General features: G+C 42.7%; 1 long non-coding RNA gene across 1 annotated transcript in view; it reads right to left on the bottom strand.

The window, feature by feature from the left end:
* The window catches only part of LOC137566109 (uncharacterized), a 170,472-nt gene extending 154,873 nt beyond the window's left edge, over positions 1–15,599 (bottom strand). Inside the window, exons 1-2 of the long non-coding RNA XR_011030967.1 lie at positions 15,525–15,599; positions 9,377–9,549 (exon numbers count right to left, since the gene is read on the bottom strand). This is a non-coding gene — a long non-coding RNA (uncharacterized lncRNA). The remainder of the gene's footprint in view (positions 1–9,376; positions 9,550–15,524) is intronic.
* Positions 15,600–21,743: the final 6,144 nt, after the last annotated feature.

Here is a 21,743-nt window from a genome sequence, read left to right as displayed (position 1 = left end):
TATGATCCTGGAGTCCAGCACCACCTACAAGCTTATTGGATTTTCGGCGGCTGACATTGCTGGAATAGAGGGACCGAGGAGAATGGGGGAAGCCTCATTAGGATCCAGAGGCTTCCCCCTCCTAAGTACCATCCACGGGCTTTTTTTCTTTTCTTACAGTGTCTATTTAATGACTTAAAGGTCATTTGAAGCGAGAGGGATATAGAGGTGATTGTTCAGGGTCTATGGCCCCTATGGTCTAATAGTAGCAGAGGATCTACAGGACAGCCAGGCAATGTGCATTGTTTAAAAGGAAATAAATATGCCAGCCACCCTTACCCTCTTACCTCTGGTGTCCTTTAACCACTCTGCAACCGCCTAATGCCGATCATCAGTCGCAGAGTGGCTCCTCCAGGACTGCCTTACGCTGTCGGTGTCAAGTCCTGGGGGAGGAGATTAGTGGGGATCGCGCATCTCCGCTGAATGACGGTGCTCCACGCCGAGATAAGCCTGCCAGCCCACGATTGCGGCTGGCAGGCTGTTAAAAGAAAAAAGTTATTTTCGTTGTACAGTGCTGTCCCCTGGAGTGGCAAGAAAAAGGATCGCTCTCATAGGCTGATGCCTATGAGAGACGATCATGCTGATTGGATCTAGGTGGAAGAAAGAAAAAAAAAAGAAAAAAAGGGCAATTTTATTTAAAAAAACAAAAAACACTAACTAATTAAAAAACAACAACAGCGCAGCAGCAATCAGATGCCACCAACAGAAAGCTCTGTTGGTGGCAAGAAACGGAGGCACAAGTCATTCGTGTGCTAAGTTGTATAGCCATGCAGTGAGCTGTGAAAGCTGCAGTGGCCTGAATTGTAAAAAATGACCTGGTCACTAGGGGGGTGTAAGCCTGTGGTCCTTAAATGGTTAAAGAAGAATTGTAGTGAAAATAACTAAATAATCATTCAAAAAATGATGAACAAATTTCCTTATTTATTTACAATATACTTATAAATTATTTAGTCAGTGTTTTTACATTCTTTCCTCACCCCGACTTACATACATTCTGCAATTTATAACAGGTGGCAACATTTTTATTCCTGTCAGATGATTTCTGTCTACTGAAAGTACTAAAGCCAGTAGAAAATATACCCGGTCTCTCAGAATGCTGAGGGAGACTACCTCACAGCTAATCAGCATAGGATGTGTTTTTGATGCTGAAACCAGGAAAATGACCATAAAATTAGGTATCCTGAATAATTTACTGCATTCTCTATGTCCTTACAGTGCCACTTTAAGGTTTGTTTTAATGTTTTGGTTCAGTACAGTAAATATTGCACAGCATGACAAATTGTCGGCTGTGTGTTCCGTGGGCTGCAGCGAGACCGCTGTGGGACACAGGAGGATGGGGGATGCCTTGATAGGATCCAGAGGGTCCCCCCCCCCCCGTGTCCCCCCCCCCCCACCCCCCACCCCCGGTGGAACTTTTTTTTGTTACAGAGTCTCTTTAAGAAAATTCCACTATACGATTTTCAAATGATTTTATAGAGACAGTCTTTTCTTAAAGATGACTCAAGTTATAACATTTCATACATACAAACAAAGTGTGTTTTCATGTACAAAATATACTGTACTGTTTTTGTTATTACATATTTTTGTTGTGACATGTTACAGTATTGTATAAACTGTTGTAAGTAGTACAGCAACCAAGAAACATTGTTTACACTATATGTCCAAATCTGAAAGTCCAAAAGTAAATCATTTATTTCACTATGTCTAACACATGACTCAACTCACAAACAAACTCAATATTCAAACAACCTCCAGGAACGGAACCTGTTTGTAAGTAGAAGTCTGCATAAGATTTCAAAGTACGCATTTTATACCTAAAGACAAATGTTCCATTTACTTGTTAGATAACCAATTTGTTGTATGAGCAATATTGATATTTAATTATATTATTATTGATTGTTTTGATTTTTGAACTATTATAATCTTATAAAACAAATATTGCCTCCCTTAGATAATAATCAATCAACAATGTACAATATTATCGATTGAAGCCCACATTTATTTTTAGCTTTTAATATGACCCAATGGGCTCGATTCACAAAGGCAGCTTTGGACGTGCAAACTAGTTTGCACGTCTAAAGTTGTTACAGATCGTGCGCAAAGTTTAGTGCTGCGTGGTGCACGCGAAACATTGCACCGTTCGTGTGCTAAGCGTACTTAACACACTAACAGTGCGACATTTTGCACACAACGGTGCGACTTTGCATGCGCAAACTTTTTGCACGCGTATTAGCGTGCGGAAGCCGTTGTTTTCGCGTCCTAAGTGCCTTTTCACTGGCGTGCTAACACTTAGCACCCTTTAGTGAATCAAGGCCAATGTGTTTATATAAGGCCAAGTTCACAGTAGTGCATTGTGAAGTGGTGTAACAGATGCTTTAGTGGCTTACCGCACTTTGGGACATTCACAATGCAACGGGAGCATAGCGGTATAACGGTGTGCAGTATAGTAATGCACTGCATGCAGTGTGCTACCGCTAAATGTGCGTGTTAACAGTAAGTATGAAGCAGGGGCGTCAGACGGCATCTTCCAATGGTTAGCATACTTCCCGCCCCCCCTTTCTCCTCGGTCGCCGCTCCTTTACCTCCTCCCCTGATCCCCTACACTGCATGCCCAGCAGTGCAGCATGGAGCACAGACATGAGCAATGACCCGCAAACACACAGAATAGCGATCCTCCAAGTAGCAGTGCATATAAAGGAAGTACGTACTTAGCAGGGGGGCAGAGCAAGATGGCAGCGTCAGCAAACGCACCCTACAGAGCTCCACCACAATATCCGGCAAAAATCCTGAAAGAGCACCAGCCAGAGCTGATTCCCATCTGGAAGTTGGCCATCTTGGGTGTGAAGGTCAAAAGTATGCAGACAAGCATGGAGCTGGAGCAACTTGACACAGCTGCTATTATGGCTGCAATTACAGCCCTGGATGTCAAGTTCACTCCGAAAGTGGACAAGACTTCGAGACAAAGGAATATCGTATTCCATGTTATTCCCTACGCGGCTGACGGAGGTCAATGATGACAAGACCGTCTATTCACCTCGCTGTAGCAAGCTATAGAATGGATCAATGCCCTTAATTGGCAGTGATCAATAAGTATATGCTACGTCTAGGATGTGATGGTTGGGTGCAGATTGGATGTCTGTTTGTGATTTCCAGCATAGGGTTGTAATACAAGGGTTACATTTGTTACATAGTTACATAGTTATTTTGGTTGAAAAAAGACAAACGTCCATCGAGTTCAACCAGTACAAAGTACAACTCCAGCCTGCTCCCTCACATATCCCTGTTGATCCAGAGGAAGGCAAAAAAAACCACAAGGCATGGTCCCATTAGCCCCAAAAGGGAAAAATTTCTTCCTGACTCCAGATGGCAATCAGATAAAATCCCTGGATCAACATCATTAGGCATAACCTAGTAATTGTAGCCATGGATGTCTTTCAACACAAGGAAAGCATCTAAGCCCCCTTTAAATGCAGGTATAGAGTCTGCCATAACGACTTCCTGTGGCAATGCATTCCACATCTTAATCACTCTTACTGTAAAGAACCTTTTCCTAAATAAATGGCTAAAACGTTTTTCTTCCATGCGCAGATCATGTCCTCTAGTCCTTTGAGAAGGCCTAGGGACAAAAAGCTCATCCGCCAAGCTATTTTATTGCCCTCTGATGTATTTATACATGTTAATTAGATCTCCTCTAAGGCGTCTTTTCTCTAGACTAAATAAGCCCAGTTTATCTAACCTTTCTTGGTAAGCGAGACCTTCCATCCCACGTATCAATTTTGTAGCTCGTCTCTGCACCTGCTCTAAAACTGCAATATCTTTTTTGTAATGTGGTGCCCAGAACTGAATTCCATATTCCAGATGTGGCCTTACTAGAGAGTTAAACAGGGGCAATATTATGCTAGCATCTCGAGTTTTTATTTCCCTTTTAATGCATCCCAAAATTTTGTTCGCTTTAGCTGCAGCGGCTTGGCATTGAGTACGATTATTTAACTTGTTGTCGATGAGTACTCCTAAGTCCTTCTCCAAGTTTGATGTCCCCAACTGTATCCCATTTATTTTGTATGGTGCTAGACCATTGGTACGACCAAAATGCATGACTTTACATTTGTCAACATTGAATTTCATCTGCCATGTATGTGCCCATATAGCCATCCTATCCAGATCCTGTTGCAATATGACACTATCTTCCTGAGAGTTGATGATTCTGCACAATTTTGTATCATCTGCAAAAATAGCAACATTGCTCACTACTGCATCTACTAGGTCATTAATAAATAAATTGAAGAGCACTGGACCCAGTACAGATCCCTGTGGGACCCCACTGCTAACAGTCTCCCATTTTGAGTACGATCCATTGACCACAACTCTTTGTTTTCTGTCCATTAGCCAGTTCCCTATCCATGCACACAGACTCTTCCCCAGTCCTTGCATCCTCAACTTTTACACCAGACTTCTGTGGGGAACAGTATCGAAGGCATTTGCTTGTTCATGAAAGTGGCTTGTAGCACTGTTTAAAGGAAGTGGAAAGTGTCATGGTTATCTCTTTGTGCCCTCTGTAAATAAATTGTACCCTGCGGTTAGACATGGCCACTGACATCACTAGACCCTTGCTAACCCTCTTCTTACACCCTTATGTTCTGTGTGCAATGCAAGTGGCTGCAGACTTTGTTGTTTCCTGCTGGGTTAAGATGCACTGAAGAGTCTGAAGAGTCTAACTGTGCTCACTATAGGACTGCTACAAGCTACAAGCTCCAGTTATTATGAATAAGCAGAATGTCAGCATGGTAGGCCTTGTGGTGCACATCTGCCTGATGTCCATGCATGGGGCTCTTTCCCTCCTTGACTGATAAGTGGGAAATATTATCTTTGCTGTTTTTGGTCTGCTTGGAGACTTTACTCACACATAGAAGAGGGACTCAGTAATTGCTCTACACTCCTAATGTCACATGCTGATTCATTTTACTAATATTGCCACGTAAAGCTTTCAGTCAAATTATGTCTGATTTGCTGATAACAAAGTAAACACTAATAAAATAAAACCAATGTTTTAAAGTAGACCAGAGTAATATACAGTTTAGTAAGTGACTGATGGCGAGTGTAAGGCTTTCCTGTATCTGAAAACAAGAACTGAGTGTTTACGTTTTCAGAGCACACTGACTTACTGAGTAAAAAAAATCCCTATTAAACAGAATGTTTTTATGATGCGGTGCATAGTGAAATGCTTGAGAGTGCCATATGGTCTATAAAAAAATTATACTTGTTATATTTATAGGTCTGGGATTCTGGTATGTATAAACTTATGGCGTTCTAACTTTACACTTTGTAGATCCTCAATGGCTCTTGAAAAATATCGTTTTCATTAATAATGTTACTGAGAGAGCCAGAATTTGATTCAGAAATTTGACTTTCCAGCCACGGCAGAAAATATGAAAAAGCCTTTTGAATCTCTCACTGGTCATGTCAGCTGTTTCAGCTCACTGCAAATAACAGCCAAGCCTATCAGTAGAGGTGGAGACAGCAGAAGGAAGTTCATTAACCTCCTGAGCGATAATCCCGAGATGAGCTCGGGGTATGTCGCGCAGGAGGATTTCTCAGGCCCCGCTGGGCCGATTTGCATAATTTTTTTTTGTTACACGCAGCTAGCACTTTGCTAGCTGCGTGTAACTTCCGATCGCCGCCGCTCGCCGCCGATCCGCCGCTACCCGCCGTTCCGCGCAGCCCCCCCCTCCCCAACCCCTTGCGCAGCCTGGCCAATCAGTGCCAGGCAGCGCTGAGGGGTGGATCGGAACTCCCTATGACGTCACGACGTCCATGACGTCGGTGACGTCATCCCGCCCCGTCGCCATGGCGACCAGGGAAGCCCAGCAGGAAATCCCGTTCTGAACGGGATTTCCTGCTTACTCTGATCGCCGAAGGCGATCGGAGTGGGTGGGGGGATGCCACTACGCTGCGGCTATCATGTAGCGAGCCCTGGGCTCGCTACATGATTAAAAAAATAAAAAAATAGTGCTGCGCCACCTCTTGGGCGATATAATTGTATCGCCCAGAGGGTTAAAGAGAACAGCATTCACCAGAGATTCTTTAAGCAACATAAAAGAAGCCTGCAATCAACAAGAACGGAGTCAGGCTGTAATCAAAACACAGACAGACAATGCAGCAATCAAAATAGGGATAAGGCAGCAATCAAGATAGGGAGAAGGCTTCAACACATAAGAAAGAAGACAGGCTACAGAAACACAGGGAAAAGGCTGCAACCAACAAGAAAGAAGACAGGTTGCAAATAACACATGGAGAAGGCTGCAATAAACAAGCAAACAGACAAGCTGCAAGCAACACAGGGAGAAGGCTACAATCAACAAGGATGAAGACAGGCTGCAAACAACACAGGGAGAAGGCTACAATCAACATAGACAGAAAGCTGCAACCAAAAATAAATAAGATAAAGTTGCAATCTACACAGGGATAAGGCTGCAATCAACGGGAAAGAAGACAGGCTGCAAATACACAGGGAGAAGGCTGTAATCAACATAGGGAGAAGGCTGCAACCAATAAGAAAGAAGCCAAGCTGTAAACAACACAGGGGCCCATATGCAATTCACTTTTCTCCTGAGTTTTCTCCTGGGTGATATTTTCACGAGTTGTCATAAAATGCCTTGTAAGCCCCCAGCAAGCAAGAAAATACTCAAAATAAATGTGATAGTACTTTTTCACCAACTTTTTCAACTGTACAATGCTGAAAAGTAAGTTTAAAAAGATGATATTATTCTTCTAGGAGATAAGTCAGGTGAAAAAATTAATTGCATATGGCCCAGGGAGGGGGCTACAATTCTGTGGTTGTTTGTGCTTGTTTGATTCAATGTGCAAAATGTAAAGTAAAAAGTAATTTGAACAATTTTTTCAGTAAATATCAATGTTGACCCACTACTTTGTTTAAGTTTTTATTTTCGGCCCACTGTTTGAGTTTGACGCCCCGGCTATAGAAAGTGTTTCCAGTGCTGAAACCAGGATATTTAAAATAAAGGTGGGTATCCTGAATAATTTACTGAATTCTACTATATGTCATTACAGATCCTCTTCAGCTGGTTACATTTATATCTACTGTATTTTTCACACACTGAATTAAAACTCATGCTTCTTACACCCTCATATTACAGCCTTTACCTTGTGTATTATACTGGCGGTTTTAAATGAAAGCCATTTCCATTCCTACCTTGCTAAAGAAATCCAGTAATAAAATATTAATTCAGGCGCAAGTCATTTCTTGCAGGGATTACTGTCATTCTTCTAGCAAGCTAAGTATTAAAGCCAGGTTACTGGAGTGATACGTTTTGAAACTCTTCCTATTGCCCTTACATAGGGTAATTAAATGTTTCCCCAACTCTACCTTAACTAGCCTAATGGGGTCCTCAGGTATAGGTTTCACCTAAATGTGATCCCTCTGCACCACCATCAGTACCTGATATCCACAGGCTGCTCATCCTCCTCATCCATGGACTGAACCTTCCTCCATAGCCAAACATTGGGCTAGCCCTAACCCCTCTGCCGACTACAGTACATCCCACATTATCCAAAACATGGCCACATCCTTTCACAAACCACACCTAAGCTGAATACTCACCTGATGATGCATGAAGATGGATCCTAGTGAAGTCCTCAGATAAGGGTGACAAGCGACAGAACACGAGGGGTGTGAATGGGAAGTCAAGCGATCGAGGTACTTTTCACTTGTGTTGTTGGGGATCTTAATGATCTAAACTCCAATGATGGTTGTTATTGCCGGGCGTTTCCAAAAGTCGTTTGCATACCCCACGTCACAAGATTACAAAAACGATCGCTCGTCACTCACAAAATCGATGGTCATCAAAAAAGTAATTGTTGAAATCGTGTACTGGGTACAGGCCTTTAAGAGAATTGTGGCTGTAACTGTCACCCTCTTTCCAGTAGTAAGCTGAGCTGTGCCAAGCCCTCTACACAAGGCACTGTGGTAGGTCAGGTAGCTACAGAGTAAGCTAGATTACCTCCAGAAGGTTTCAGGATCCCAGCTGAAACTGCCCACAATGATTCCATTGCAGGGCATTTGCCAGAGACACAGGTGAGGGTTTTAGAAAAGATGTTTATTTTCTAGAGAGGGGAACCCTGACCCTGGATAGCCAGAGAAAATTAATTCCACCCATCAGCTTTCAGGCAGTGATTATATCTGCACAGATTGCACAGTACACATTGCTCTTCCCAAAGATTCAGTTTCACACAAACATAACATTGTCTTTTGATACCAGTATAATGTATAGGATAATGTGTCTGTTCACATGTTTTTACATCTGTGAAATAGATGTCTGAACAGAGGACTGGCTGGCATTTTTCCAGTCTTAAAGAGAACCCGAGGTGGGTTTGAAGAGTATTATCTGCATACAGAGGCTGGATCTGCCTATACAGCCCAGCCTCTGTTGCTATCCCAAACCCCCCTAAGGTCCCCCTGCACTCTGTAATCCCTCATAAATCACAGCCATGCTGCTGACAAACAGCTTGTCAGAGCTGGCTTTGTTTATCTCTATAGTGTCAGTCTGCTGCTCTCCCCGCCTCCTGCAGAACTCCAGTCCCCGCCTGCATCCCTTCCCTCCCTGCTGATTGGAGGGAAGGGACAGGGGCAGGGACCGGAGCTATGCAGAAGGCGGGGGAGCAGCTGAGACTGACACTACAGATGTAAACACAGCCTCACAGCACGGCTGTGATTTATGAGGGATTGCAGAGTGCAGGGGGACCTTAGTGGGGTTTGGGATAGCAACAGAGGCTGGGCTGTATAGGCAGATCCAGCCTCTATATGCAGATAACATTCTTTAAACACACCTCGGGTTCTCTTTAAGGTGGCCACACACCATACAATTTTTAAAATATCTGTTCAATTTAAGAATTGCAATCAATTTTTCTGACTGATTGTAACATTTCAAAAATATGACCAATGTACCACACACGTATGTTCAATTTTTTCCTCAATTATGATAAAAATGATTGGAAACTCAGAGAAAATTGCTAGGGTGTGTATATTAATAAATGAACCAACACACACCATACAATCTTTAGTAGAGATTGAAGAGAAATATCTGGCATTCCGGATCGATTTAAATCGAAAAAAATGGGAAATCCGATCGGATCGTTTGATTTTTTTCGAGAGATGCGATCGTTTTTATCGAATTACTGTAAAATCGGATCATTTTATTGTATGGTGTGTGGCCACCTTTAGAAGAAAGAGATCTTCCAATGTTGCATGTTTCCAAACATACAGTGTTCATTTGGCCAATGGTATGTTTACTTGCTTTGCACCTGAACCACTAGCACTTACTTGCTTTGCACCTGAAGCATTCATACTGGGCACTGGGCAGCACAGTGTCGTAGTGGATAGCACTCTCGCCTTTCAGCACTGGGCCAATAGCTTGAATCCTAGCCAGGACAACATCTTCATGCAGTTTGTATGTTCTCCCCGTATCTGTTTGGGTTGGGCACTCCGGTTTCCTCCTAGCTCCCAAAAACATATAGAAAAGTTAATTGGTTTTCCCTTGAAGTTGACCCTTGAGATGATGATGACTTGAGATGTCTATGGTAGGGAATAGATTGTGAGCCCCTCTGAGGGACAGTTAGTGTCATGACTATATACTCTGTAAAGCGCTGTGGAATATGTCAGCATTACATAAATACTAAATAGTAATACGGTAATATGTCTTGCTGCAATTGCCGTGCATTTTTAAGACACATTGGAAGTGGTTTCAGAAAACGCCTACATTAAAATGAACTATAGTAAGGTAACATGAATGAAAACACAAACTGGTGCTGCAAAACAAAACAACAACAAAAACACTGCAAGCACACCCACATTTATACAAGTGTGAGTGCAACCTATAGTATATCAAAAACCTGTTATCAAAAACTGCTATCGAGTGCCATTTGTGGATTTCTCTAATTACTAAATGACGGCACAGAGACTGAATGGAACTAATTGAAGTCTCTGTTTGGCCAGAGCTACTGATCAAACAAAACATGACGCAGAACATTATGAAATATTAATAATAATGCCTATTTTTCCTTAGATAACTGGCATGGTGCTGAAGCATTAGACAAGAATTGTAGGACACACAATGCTCAAGATATCCGTGTCATTTTTTTTTTACATAATCTTTAGAGACAGTCGAGTGTTTGAAATGACTTTTGGGCCCCTGTTCTGGGCAGATCTAAAAGCAGCAACTGCCACACTTGATCAGATATGTTACTGTACTGCAAGTAGAAAGGTCAGAAAGATCAGAATTAATGAACCTGAGAAAGATCTGTTTAAATATAGATGATTATTCTATTACATTTAAGGAGGCCTAGTCGATGCTTAACATCAGACACTGAGGAGGTCAAGGTTGATGATTTGCGGAACACTATGCAGTGTCTGTGAGAGTACCTACTTAAGAACAGTCACGCAACTATACCTGTTCTCTTTAACTGACCTGTAAAGCACAAAGGGCACTTCTCATTAAACCATCCCACATGAGGTGGTTGGTGTTTTGTAGTAATTGCTTCATAATTATTGTTTCATTAGTTGTTCTTTCATAAGAGTAGTTGCTATGGAAACACCACATCAGTGTTTTTGGTCTGTAAATTACCTCTTGGATGCAGTGAATGCCTTGCGTGGTCGACTAAGATGTCACAAGCTTTATCTAACTCACTCAGGTGGTGAGGGTTAGTGGAAAATGTAAGCTGCTGTTATACAATACACAGATTGCTGCTCTTCTAGCAGACTGATGCAGCTTCTACCTGCTGTTGTGGCTGCATTCCGGTCAGTTACCAAAAATAACAGAAATTATACTGACTAAATGAATAAACACTATGGAAGTAAAATACGCCCTAGTTCACTTTCCTGGATTTTTTAGTATTAGTAAAGGGCAATAATGAACTATGCCATTATTATGATAGTTTTCACGTTTGCAGCCATTCCAGAAACATTACCTTAGAAAAAGTCAGTCATGTGACCCAGGGTGCAGTGAGAACACTGGCAGCTGCCAGGAATGTTGGAGTTCACCAGCTGATGAATAGCTCTCACTGCTCAGCACATGTAGATAACCTGACCTTTTCTACCTTCTCCCTCTGAGGCTAAGGTAACACTTTGTGACCAGCATCCCAGCTCAGCAGCATTTTTTTTTTTTCAATCAGCAATGAGATGCTTAGTGGTGTCTGAGTTGATTGCACTTTTGTTTCAAATTGCATTCAGGTAGGAAATGAGTCAACACAAATCAGATTGACATTTTGGCATCCACTTTTAGCCTTTCGGCAGTTTCCTCCCAAAACACATACTAATAATTTGATTGACTCCTCCCAAAATTGTCCGTAGACTGTGATAGGAGTGTATGGTTACAGGATCATTATTATTATTTTTGATTTATAAAACGCCAACATATTCCGTGGCACTGTACAAAGCAAGGAACAAACATGGCGTACATAATACAGACCACACAATGGTGTACACCAATATACAAACAACAGAATTGGTACAAAATACAGAATCGATAAAAAAAATCTGAATTGGTAATTACAGTGACAAAAGTAACAAGATTAATAAAATGTATAACAAATGCCACAAAAGGGGGAGAGAGCCCTGCCCTTGTGAGCCTCCAATCTAAAGGAATGGGGGGGGAAACAAGAGGTGGGTAGTATACAATAAACATATAGAGGTAGTATATTGTTAGGATATCTAGTAGGAGTGCAACTTGGCCTTAGGACAAAGGGGAAGTGGCCTAAGGTAGAGCGTATGCTTGTCAGAAAATGTGAGTTTTGAGGGAGCGTTTAAACATATCAAAGGTTGGAGAGCGACAGAGGTGTTGTGGAAGGGCATGCTAGAGGACCGGTGAAGCACATGTAAAGTATTGTATACATGAATGCGAGGAGGTAATTCTAGAGGAGGACAAAAGAAGGTCATGTGTAGATCTGAGATTGCGGTTGAGTTGGTATCTGGAAACTATTGATGAGATGTACAGGGGACAGAGATTGTGGAAAGCTTTGGAGATTAGGGTTAGGGCTCTTTCACATCAGAGCTTGCGTTGGAGAACGCTCAAAGCATACGTTTTGTTGTATGCGGTTTAATGCGTTTTGATATGCGTTGCACTGCAGTGAGTGTGCGTTTTTAATCCGTTTTCAATGCGTTACAGCACATAGGAAAACGCAGGTAATTTTTTTTTCTTTTAGTTTTCAACTTTCTACATTGTTCCTCTGTTGCATTCTGGGACTGATTGCCTGCGTTAACGGATTAAAAACGCGCATAGTGTGCGTTTTACATTGACTAACATTGTAACGCATAAAGCTAGCGTCGGCCGAAAAACTGCGCCTGGGTGCAGTGTAACGCAACGCACAAAAAGGCTGCGTTAGATGTGAAAGCTAAAATGAAAGTCTATGGACTTTCATATCACCTTGGGTAACGCAAACTTTACCCTTTGCGTTGAAACGCAGAAAATCTGCCCTAATGTGAAAGAGCCCTTAAGAATTTGAACTGGATCCTCTGGTTAATTGGTAGCCAATGAAGAGCTTGCCAGAGAGACGCAGCAGCAACATAAGAGCGAGAAGAAAGATGAATGAGTCAAGCAGCCGAGTTCAGTACACATTGGAGGGGGGGCCAGTCTGTTAGCTGGTAGTCCACACAGTAGTATGTTACAATAGTCCAGATGACATATTATAAGAGCATGAACTAACATTTTATTAGTGTCCAGAGTGAGAAAAGGATTAAATTGTGAGTTACTCTGAGAGACAGTTACTGATATGACTATGTACTTTGTACACTGCTGTGGAAGATGTCAGCTCTACTGTGTATAAATTCAGAATCATAACCACTAATTTACTTACCTTTCAATAAAACTATTTATTTTAATTTCTATTTATGTGTCTTGGGGATTTCATCCTAAACAAAAATGGCCAGTGAGATGCTAATTATCAAGGCTTGTATGAAAATATAGGCATAGGCACACCAGGCAGTTGCCTAGGTTGATACCTTCAGGTGGGGATACCACATAGCTATTCTGTGCTTTATGGAATTCTTACACAACTGCTAGTTCCATTGAGAATGGGTTGAATTGTCATTTTTACATCAAAAAGACCACTGATTAGCATGACAAAGAAGGCCAGAATAGCTTAACAATGAAAAGACAGGTGCTATTATTGTGCTAAATAAACTGTCATTGTTTTGGTCTGTATTGATTGTGTACATTCTCCCAGTTTACCACAATAATATTCCAACCCTTAGGATCCGTTATTTTAAAGTGCTAGCGCAATAGTAACTCAATGGCAGTGATCTCACTGCCTCGATTGCCGTCAATTGCGGGTGTTTCACGATTAATGGCAATTGCAAAATTGATTACCTGCAGCATTTTGCCGCAATTCTCGAGCAATTGCTGTACAGTGCTTGAACATGCACTGATCGTGATCGTCTGGATCCGCAGGAGTGTACAGTGATTTTACCGCCCTAATCATGGAAAAATCACTTGCACAAACTGATTTGCGCTTTTAAGTGTGAATGGGCCCTCAAGGACCCAAGCTGTAAAATAAACAGTATAATGTTTACATAAATTGGCTACTCACTCCTCATGACAGTTAAAGGAATGGTTTGCTATGTGGGTTCTGTGAGTTTTGACTATTGAAATGTGTCTGGCCTAGTAATGTGTATATTGTAAATACTCGCGTATAAGCCTAATTTTTCAGCATAAAAAATGTGCTGAAAATTTACTCCTCTGCTTATATACAAGTGAGTGGAGAAAACAGATGGTGGAGCAGGTTTTGTTAATGGCAGAGGAGTGTAAGGATTGTGCACTAGTGATCGTGCTCTTACCAGTTTGCACCCTGCTCTGTCTGTGCCCTCTATCCCCTGCAACATGGTGTGCAGAGTGCGCTAAGACTACCTGTGTCCCATGGCTTGTGGAGTGGAGTTTACAAGCAATGTGTCAGCAGATCGGGGATTCTACCTGTGTGGCAATCGCTGTGTCTTATATCAATGATGCCATCTCGTGGCTTCTTGAGACACAGCTCTATGATCCTGGAGCACAGCTGGCTATGGGAAGGGGGGCTGACTAGTACTGGGAAACATCTGGCTACTGTGGAGGGGGCTGCATTGGGTAGGGGGATTATACATGAGTCAATCACTTTTTCCTGGTTTCTGAGGGTAAAGTGGGTACCTCGGCTTATACATGGGTCACTTATATGCAAGTATATACGGTATTCTTTACAGACAAAAAACCCCATTGTTTTTGATGCCGTCAAACCTAATTAATATAGGCTATGATCTTATTCACATGATTCGGAGAGGCAAAAAGTGCCTTGCCTGGGGAATCAACAGGGACGGATCTAGACCAAGTTGCACCTGGGGCAAGGTCAGATTTTGGCGCCTTAAAGTCAGATTTTGGCGCCTAAAGGTCAGGTTTTGGCGCCTAAACTGCCATTCATTTTGCCGCCTTTTTAAAGGACTTACGAGCCCAAATAGCGAAAAAAAGATAAGTACCTTAATCAGTTTTAAATGCATGGAGGACGCGTGGATCGGGGGGAGGGCCCTAGAGCTGCGCAGCCGCACTAACGCGTATGCGGACTGCGCAGCCGCGGCCGGCTCCGGCGGCCATCTTGGGAGAGGAAGGGGAGCCCGACCCCGTCCGTGGGGTCGGGAGCGGCACGGGGGGCGATCAGACTGCGGGGACCCGGCGGAACTGCACGGAGGGTGCGGACGGCGTCCTCCGTGCATTTAAAACTGATTAAGGTACTTATCTTTTTTTTGCTATTTGGGCTCGTAAGTCCTTTAAGAACTCAACAAACTGCGCCTGGGGCAAGAGACCCGCTTACACCCCCCCCCTAGATCCGTCCCTGGGCATCAAAAAAGCCCAGAATTGACCTTGATTGGGCCACTCACAAGTGGCAGTAGGTGCATATGTTGGGCACCATTCCAGGCTGCATACTATTTGCATAATATTTGCATTTAAGTCAAAATAATTAGCCCCTCAATGAATACCTCTAATGCCAAGCCTGTCTGATCACCATGCACACATGCCAATACATGAGACTGTGAAGTCAACGTGATACTAGTTAACTCTGTAACAGGGATAATGAATGGAATTATCTGATATGTAAATTGGTGATTGGCATTGTTGTAATGCAGGAAAATCTAGTTTGCTAACATAAGAAGCAGGATGCAGTAAATGCTAAAGATCAGCTCTAGAAAACAAATTTGCACGTGTAATTGCTTTATTTCCTTTCCTCTTCACCATTTTTATTTTCTTCCATGTTGTATGTGGCCATAACTGTGAATCTAGGAAAATAAACCGTATAATTTTGCATGAAAGTAGGCCATCCATTGTATTTCCAGTCACTTTCTTTGATTGTCACAGTATAAATCCGTATTGACAAAGCATATGGTTGGAAAAATGTTAATTTTTTTTCTACTAAGTAAGACATTTATGCTATAAAAATGTACAGTTTTAGAGACTTACGGTCTACATTATGCTTTTCATCAAATTTATTGCGCAAACATAAAATTAGTCTACTGGAAAAAAATCTGTTATTTATTCTACGGTTGAAAACAACAGTTATGGTCTGCTGGACAACTAGGTTGAACTCCTCCCACCATTTAAAGAGCAACTCCGACCAAGAATTGAACTTTATCCCATTCAGTAGCTGATACCGCCTTTTACATGAGAAATCTATTCCTTTTCACAAACAGACCATAAGGGGGCGCTGTATGGCTGATATTGTGGTAAAACCCCTCCCACAAGAAACAAGAAAAGTACATACTCTTGGCAGTTTCCTGTCTGTGAACCTTGCGGCATTGCGGGAAATGGCTGTTTACAGCTGTTTCCAACTGCCAAAAAAGCATGCAGCAACTACATCACCAGCCAACAGTAAAAATGTCACCATGTATTAAATGTCAGAATGTAAATCAGGGATTTAAAAGATTTTACAATAGACAAACACTGACTAAATCATTTATACATAATTATTGTAAAAAATGAAGCACTTTTTTAATTACATTATTTTCACTGGAGTTCCTCTTTAACATACATCTGCGCAATAAAAAAATCATTGAAGGGTTTTAGAAGAATCACAACTAATAGTTTGCTAATAATATTAGCTAAAAACGTATCCTCGTTTAAAAATTGCTTTTTTTCTGAAACACTGGGGTCATTTCAGTCATGATTCTCAACGAAAAATGGAGTGTTAAAATAAAACAAAAAACAAAAAAAGTCATTGACAATTACTGAATTCACATCTCCTAATGTTTTTCCTAGGTGATTATCTTTCATCTTCTGTTTTATATGAATTTTCAGCACTCTACAAGTAAGAAAAGTACCAAAAACTAGGTGAGAAAGTACAATGTATAGTTGTGTATAAGCCAACCCGAGTTTATGCCGACCCCCCAAATTTTACCTTTAAAAAATAAATAAATAAATAAATGACTCACAGATAAGCCAGGGGTAGGAAATGCAGCGGCTTTTGCCTACTGGTGAGTTTCAATAGTCAAAATAAATGACAGAAGGTTAAGCACAGGATGTACCAAATTGTGCCTGCCAGCTGTTGTTTACTGTCATGTGGGTGGTATCCCTCACCTCCCCCCTCAGGAGGTGTGGGTGGTATCCCTCACCTCCCCCCACTCATCTACATGCACAACTTTCCCCACAGTAATCACCGTACAGCACTCAGGGAGGTTGCACTCGTGTATAATCCGAGACCCCCACTTTTGGGTCAATCTTTCGGGCCCCAAAATTAGGCTTATACACAAGTATATAAGGTACTGTCACAATTATAGTCCCAGTTTTTGACTGCTTGCCAGTAGTTTAAAAGGCATTTTATTGATTAGGAGTGAACTGTGGAAATATAATCTAGGAGAACACTTAAGGGCTCGTTTCCACCATAGCGAATCCGCATGCGGCGCCGACATGCGGATTCGCTTGGTACATTGAAGTGGCCGGGGCTGTTTCCATATGTGCGGCGTGCGGGAGCGATTTGGCGGCGGGCCAAATCTGCACGACGGGACCCACAGAATTCGCCTGCGTCGGGAATCCATGCGAATCGCCGCTAATGTATTTAATAGGAAAAACGCATGTGTTTTTTACATGCGTTTTTACCCGCGATTCGCGTGTGATTTCGCACCTTTTTCAATGTTATTTTGCCCTGGCAGAGTCATGGTTAATTTCGCATGGCACCCTGCCATGCGAAATTGCACGCGAAATCGCGGGTAAAAACGCATGCGGAAACGCATCCGCATGCGTTTTTACAAGCGTCGGGATGCCGGCGAAATCGCGTCGCAACAGTGGAAACGGGCCCTAAAGAGAAAAAGTGAATTGAATAAGGTTCCTTTTGTAAGCTGTGCTCAGCCCCTATTCAGTTAACTTTTCTCCAGCGTTTTCTCCAAAGAGATTATGTTTTATGTTATCTACAAATTAATTTTTTCAGCACCTACCAATTTAAAAAGTACTACATAAAATTTTTATCTTATTTTAAGCATTTTCTTTCCTGGGGGCTTTAATGGTTTTCTTATTGATAAGGTGTAAAAATATCTCCTTTGAGATAACATGAGAAAAGTGAATTGAACAGGGAGCCCTTGAGACCGGCCTCACACTGCAGATTGGCATCGCACCGCCAAAACCAGGCATTTGGGGATTATCATGTTAGTACGCAGTAATCCCCGTCTGGAAGCCCGCCATGCAGGAAGTGAAGAGCACTTCCTGTGGCCAATGCGATCACATGCACGGAAGCATATTGCAAAAAAATACACTTCTGTGCATGGGTGACGCATAGATCTGCGGTGGGTTTTCACATTGGCACACGTCACCATAGACTTACATTACTTCTGGTCCGCTGCACTTCGCCACAAGTCAACGCTGAACCGCGCAGTAACCTAGATCTGTCCGAGCGTCAGGGATGCAGCGAAAACGTCACTTCCATCACATTGCGTGGTGCCACTTCAGTATACAAGTCTACATCACTTCCATCACATCGCGTGGTGCCACGTCAGTATAACAGTCTACATAGACTTACACTGCTCTGCAGTGGGGTGCGGTCAATGTACCATTCCGCCCCAGTGGGAAAAGGCCCTGAGAGGTCCGAAAGACCCCCTCATGCGCATGCTGCTCTTTCAAGAATGGAAAGCAAAGAGCAGCCAAGTATGACTTCATCCTGTCTGTAGGTGACCTGCTGACAATTTGCCTCCTTATCTATATTTTCCATGTCATTCAGGGTAATAATAATAATTCCTTTTTTTGTATAGCGCCTTTCTCCTGTCGGACTCAAAGCGCTTGCGAGGCAGCCACTAGAGCGCACTCAGTAGGCAGTAGCAGTGTTAGGGAGACTTGCCCAATGAACTCCTTACTGAATAGGTGCTGGCTTACCGAGTCGGAAGAGCCAGGATAGTGTCACACTGGGGCGGTGCGTGGCACAACAAGATTGCAGAGGGATAAGTCACATTGCGCGTTATGCATGTAATAGCCAAAATAAAATAAAAATAATGAAATGAATGGATAATGGGTAAAATAAATAAAAAGAAACAAAATAAACAAAGAAAATAAATGCACCCAGGAACAGCACCAATATTTCTCTCTGTATTAACCATTTATGCCTCCAGGACGTAGTACCTACGTCCAGGAGGCCACGTGTGTGTCCACGCACTCCCGCGGCCGATCGCGCGCGTGCTCACGCACTCCCGGCCGCGGATTTGGTAGCCCAGGAATCAATGTATCGGGCTATGGTGCCCGATCACTGATTCCTCTCCCCCGCTGAAAAAGCGACAGCTTCTCTCGGAAGCTATGCTTTTTCTGAAGCTATGTCCCTCTAAGCGTACATTGTACGCTTAGAGTGACGTCATGTAAACAAACTCAAGATTGCCATCTTGTGGCCAAAAAGTAACACTACAAGTAAAAGTAAAAAAACATTACAATACACAAATATTTCCCCAAATAAAACACTATTTATATCCCACCCTCCCAAAAATGCCCACATAAAATGTTAAATAAAAAAAAAAAAAACATTACTATAAAAAAACACACATAAATATTTACCTAAGGGTCTAAACTTTTTAAATATCTATGTAAAGATGAAATATTTCTCTCTATTTTTTATTTTTGTAAGCTTGTAAATAGTGATGGATGCAAAACGGAAAAAAATGCTCTTTTATTTCCAAATAAAATATTGTCGCGATACATTGTGATAGGGACATAATTTAAACTGTGAAATAACCGTGACAAATGGGCAAATACAATAAGTGGGTTTTAATTATGGAGGCATGTTGTATTTTAAAACTATAATGGCCGAAAACTGACAAATAATGCATTTTTTCATTTTTTTTCTTATTCTTACTGTTAAAATGCATTTACAGTAAGGTAGCTCTTAGCAAAATGTACCCCCCAAAGAAAGCCTAATTGGTGGCGGAAAAAACAAGATATAGATCAGTTCATTGTGATAAGTAGTGATAAAGTTATAGGCTAATGAATGGGAGGTGAACATTGCTTGGATGCATAAAGTGAAAACGACTGAAGGCTGAACTGGTTAAGATCACTCTCTCTTTAACCCCTTTGGCGGTACAATAAATCCGCCAGGGGGCATCGCAGCACTTTTTAAATTTTTTTTTTTTTAAAGCATGTAGCTAGCCTAGCGCTAGCTACATGCTTCCCCCCTCCCTTTGCTATCCCTCCCACCCCTCTGATCGCCGCCGGCGCTTTTACCCTGCAGGGAATCCCATTCTGAACGGGATTCCCTGCATGGGCTTCCCCATCGCCATGGTGACAATTGCGATGATGTCTCGTGTGGGGGGGGGGGGGGGCGGCGCGGCGGATAGCGGCGAATCGGCGGGTGGTGGCGGCGATCATTATGCACACGCAGCTAGCAAAGTGCTAGCTGCGTGTAGCAAAAAAAAATTATGTAAATCGGCCCAGCAGGGCCTGAGCGGCACCCTCCGGCGGCTTACCCCGTGTCACACACGGGGTTCCCGCCAAGGAGGTTAAGCTGTTAAAGGCAGCTCCAAATTGTGCAATTGCAATACTTGAATCACTAGCATGTTTTACTCCTTTTCTCTCTCAGGTGCTGTTTTCCTTTGCACTGTAGTTTCTTTAGAGTCACGGGATGCAGGTGACGCCAACACAGATCTTCTCCTTTTCTGCTGACAGGTTAACAGAACTTGTTTGTTTAACTGACAGGTTCTCGTTAACTCCAAAGCTCTCTTAGGGCCCGTTTCCACTGTAGCTGCACGCATCTGCGAGACGCGTGGTGGTACTTCCGGATCTGCGGTTACACTGACGAATCCCATGAGCCGTGCCATGCATGGCTATGGGATTCGCACAGATTTGGATGGAAAAGCCGGCGATATCGCTAGCGCAAGCGATTCGGCCGCTGGCTCCATTACTCCCTATGGCAGAGTTTCCCCGTGTGATTTGCCTGCGGGGAAACTCTGCGGATTCGGCCCAGTTTCTGCGCAAGTGGAAACGGGCCCTCACTCTCTCCTGCACAAATCTTGCACTTAGGTAGAACAGATAACACTTTCAGATTTACTTCAATATTCTGCTGTTAAATATCTTAATGACTGCTGCAGGCTGACAGGCAAAATGTCTCTTTATCACAAACAATCACCACTTGCGGCTGAGATAGATATCAAATTGAGGACTTGACAGAGGCGCTTCACTCTCTCTAGGCAACACAGTTTTCTCACACTTACTGTAACTTGGGCACAGTCTGTTTCTTTAGGCAATACAAGACTCAGTTGTAGAAATAACTGTTTATCACCACAAGGTTACTGTTTCTTTAAGGTTATATCCAACAGGCAGATCCTAATCCCACCACGTTCATCAGAGGATAAATTCAGTATACTGTGGTTAACTGTACCTTTCTCTCAGATAACCCACGCTGAATTATGGCTCCTTTCACCTAATTGCAGGTGACTACTATGATCACAGTGTGTGGCAAAGTCGCAATACATATACTACTCATCTGTCTCAACAGTCTCTTTCTCTCTCTCTGCGCACTGCCTTGGATCTGGCCTGATGTCTCTGTAGTACTTTTCCGTGGCTGTCTGGTCTCTGTCCCCTCTGGCTATGCTCTCCTCCTTGCTGTGTCCGGATAGCTGCCGCCGGGCCTCCGCTATGCCTAATGGGGTGGCTGCTCGGGTCTGGGCCTCTGCTCCCCTCGCTCACAGCCGACTGACGGACTGAAATCCTGTGAGGAGAATTGGTTTAAACCAGTTCCCTCTGCCTGTGTCTCGCGACACTGTGGCTTCTGCGCCTGCGCTGTTCTCTCGCTCTGCTCGCGCGGCGCTTCTGGAAGATTCCCTACTTTGTGTACTTAGTCACCTAGCAACCGCAAGTGCATGAGAGTAAATACTCGCTTAGGCATCTTTCTATGCGCCTTTTGGTTCCACAATGCTAACTTCAAAGCAAATTTTAGCCTAACATGCTAATTCTACATTACACATACATTTCCACATTACACTCTCCTCTCTTAAAGGGCTAAAATATTAACTCCCCCTATAGGGCAATTTTTCCCAAACCTGTCCTCAAGTCTCACCAATGGCGTTGCTTGCGAATTTCAGCCACAGTCATTTTCACATTGAAAATGCTATTTTCAACTTCAAAAATATATTCACAAAAATGTATTTCCGTAATGTCAATTTACTCAAAAAAAAAAATTCTCCAGAATTTTCACTTAAATTGCCAGTCATGAGTTACGAG

Source organism: Hyperolius riggenbachi, chromosome 1 (genome assembly GCF_040937935.1).
Source record: "Hyperolius riggenbachi isolate aHypRig1 chromosome 1, aHypRig1.pri, whole genome shotgun sequence".
NCBI lineage: Eukaryota > Metazoa > Chordata > Amphibia > Anura > Hyperoliidae > Hyperolius > Hyperolius riggenbachi.
Note: the sequence above shows the minus strand (reverse complement) of the source record. Positions and strands in the feature narration are given on the sequence as shown.